This window comes from Lolium rigidum, unplaced genomic scaffold (assembly GCF_022539505.1).
Source record: "Lolium rigidum isolate FL_2022 unplaced genomic scaffold, APGP_CSIRO_Lrig_0.1 contig_30755_1, whole genome shotgun sequence".
In the NCBI taxonomy this organism is placed as follows: domain Eukaryota; kingdom Viridiplantae; phylum Streptophyta; class Magnoliopsida; order Poales; family Poaceae; genus Lolium; species Lolium rigidum.
In genome coordinates this window covers 59,280-62,778 of record NW_025900150.1, presented here as the reverse complement: position 1 = coordinate 62,778, position 3,499 = coordinate 59,280, and positions in this window count along the sequence as shown.

Here is a 3,499-nt window from a genome sequence, read left to right as displayed (position 1 = left end):
TGATGAGTCAAACAAACATACTTGAATACACAAGATCGGCAAGTAAGACACAACACATACATACACATATTTGGTACAAAACCAAACATGCAAAGGGGCAAGTAACTTACAATAAACATGAAGAGTTGAAGTATAAGTTACCGCAAAGAGGAACATTGGATATAAGATATAGATGATAATCCATACGACTTGGCTTGGTAAAAATATAATATATGAAGATCCCTTAATTCTTCATGAAGTAGCCAAGTCTCCAATGACCTCCATTTGTACCTATTGATCAAGTGTGAGATTGTTGGTCCCCAACCAAGTTGGGTCCTAAGAGGTTAGTCACAATAGGCTTGGCAACCCAAATGGTTCTTTTCTTGAAACCACTTTGAGTTCCAACAAACTTGGCAAACACATTGCCATCCTTATCCTTCCCTAGAGTATAATCATCATCAACAATTATAGGGTTGGATAAGGTACCACCTAAGCAAGAAGAAGCAAAGTGCCCCTTCTCACGGCATGAGTAGCAAGTGTTCCCCTTTCTCTTCTTTATTGATTTCTTCTCTTGGGGAACAATATCTTGATTTTTCTTGGGAAGTGGCCTATCTTCAACTTGAGGTCGAGCATGAGCTTGACCTTGACCTTGTGGCCGTTTCCCTTGTTGTTTCTCACTCAAGTGCTTCTTGTTCTTCAATGGGCATGATCTAACATGGTGCCCTTCAACCTTGCACTTGAAGCAAACCAACTTGGCCGGATTCTTGACTTTATCTTGGCCCTTCTTCTTGTTGCTCTTGCTCTTGGACTTGTTCTTGTTATTGGAGTTGAATCCAAGTCCACTCTTGTCATTGGGGGATTGTTGCACACTTAGCATCTTGTCAAGTGCGGATTTCCCATCATGACGTTTTTCCAAGTCTTTCTTCAAAGAAAGGACTTGGGCCTCGAGCTCTTTGATTTCCTCTACATGGTTAGTAGAAATACAAGTACTAGAGGAAGTAGAAGCTTCATTGTTAGAGCAACAAGGCAAAGAAAGTAATCCAACACAAGGTGTATCACTAGTTTGACTAGATGGATTACAAGGACTAGCACATGACAATATAGCATTTGTAGTAGAGATTGTGCTAATGTCCACATGAGGCTCACAAGATGTTACCTTGGTGATACTAGCCTCATGAGCTAACTTTAGCCCATCATAGGAAGTTAGAAGGTCATCATGAGAGCCCGAGAGCTGTTTATGACTTTCTTCCAATTCCCTATAATTGCTAGTTAGCAACTCAAGTTGAGCCCTCAACTCAACATTCTCCTTTAAGATAGATGCTTCACAAGAAGTAGAATTAGTAGCACAAGCATCATCAATAGATTTTTCATTTTCAAGCTCATAGGATTCAATTTTTTGTGTAAGCATAAAATTAGTATGCTTCTCATCTTTTAGCTTATGCTTGAGGAGAGTGAATCTCATTTCCTCATTTTCAAAATGGGACTCCAACTCCACTATGGTTTCCCTATATTTATTCAAGGTATCCATAGAGTGTTCGAGATTAGCACGAGCTTCTTTATTACCATGAAGAGAAGCATATACCATTGCCATATTATGCACCAAGGTATTATATTCTTCATCATTATCATCATCATCATTCTCATCATTAGAGGATGTGTTAGGAGTCAAAGTAGGAGATACCTTTGATCCTTTTGCCATAAGGCACATGTGCAAACCGGAGAATGAAGATGAAGATATTCTTGAATCCTCATTTGAAATAGTGTCTTGATCCATAGAGTGTTCGGTTTCCTCTACATTGTTAGTCAATGTCAACACCCGGATTTTTAAGTCCAGGTGCCTGTTATGCCATACATCGCAATCCCAGGAATATTGTTGTTGCGAGACATAACAACTGAATATCATAAGTCATCATTCATTACATATCATAGTCGTCTTACAAATAGATCACATGATCCAATATTACAATAATAGTTGAACTATTGTTTCAACACACATCACAAATACATAGCGGAAGCGTAGTAGTAGTAGTGGACTATCTAATCCACGAGCCAACGCTCGACGTCGAAGATTTCCTAGTTGTCGTGGACATCCGGGTTGCCATCATCTTGGTAGTTCTGCTCCTCTTCATAGTCTGGCCATTTGAATAGCCAGGGACACAGCCGTGAGTACTTTCAAGTACTCGCAAACTAATACTCAAGTAAGTGCTAGACATTCTAGTATGGTTTGCTAAGCTCTAGTTTATTTGCGTAAAGCTAGTTTTAGTTCACAAAGTTTGAGAAAAAGCTTATTCAAGTGCTAACTAACTCAAGTGGGAACATTAGTGTCATTCCCACCATTCAAGTGGTGATTTCAATTCAATTCACCACAAGTCATTTCACCATCACCTTTCAACATCATTTTCAAAAATATGACATCGGAAACCGTATGGCCTTTCCAACCGTCCGTAACCGTGGACGCGGCTATTCGAATAGGTTTACACTCTGCAGAGGTTGCACACTTGTGCCACAACATTTGATTTCATCCGTCGGGATTTCCCCGAATCATCGTAACACAGTACGCGGATCATCAACCATAACCTTTCACTTACATATCCTAGTATGAGCACCTCTCCCCATGAGCTTGGCCTCCCAGTGAAGACCAACTGTCAACCTGGGAACTGCACAGGGCTTGGGCCGGACATTCACCTCATTTCACGTCATTTCTCATCATTTCTTTTGTGGTAGAGGCAGCTTTCGGCATAACCCCGATGACGCTTGTTTAGAGGGAACCCATACTAAGACACATAAACTTCCAGTTAAGCCCTACCCATAATCAGGTATTGTGGGGGTACTTGATAATTGGAAAGGTATCGCATTCAAACCAACATCATTGTTTTATCAAAAATCACCATCTTCTCTTGTTCATATTCACCTTCAAAAATCATTCAATGGAATGCATCATCATTCCAAGGTTTCAAATTCATTTCAAATTCACATTGTTCCCATCTAGAGTAGTCAAGTTTTAATTCGTTAGCACTAGCTCTAATCCATGAGGGGTGCTATCTTGCTTTGCTTGTTAGAGACTACTTCACTACTCTAGTAACCAACTTGTACTTTGACCAAAGTTAACTATAAAAGTAACTTATTGAGAAAACAAGTAAAAGCTTGTAAAGTAAAAACTTGGGATAGGCTTATGTAAGAAAAGGTAAGAGTCATGGTGCCTTGCCCCAAGGGGCTTTGCACTTTGCAAGAATATTAGCTTGCCTTGATGGTTGAGGTGATCAAAGTGTTCTTCTTCTTCTAGGTAGAATCCTTCCTCTTCCTGGTATTCCCCGGTACTAGCGTCTATACACGAATACGAGGATACAATCACCAAGCAATTCATGGGCTATTCTAAACATCACATGTATTCACACAAACTAATCTATTCACACCATTAAAACAATTAGGGTGTATTGGTTGTGCTGTTTGAGGAAAAATAATTTCCTCTCATTACATATGTAAATGATAGTTTCCATATAGTTCTTGAGGAATAATTTCC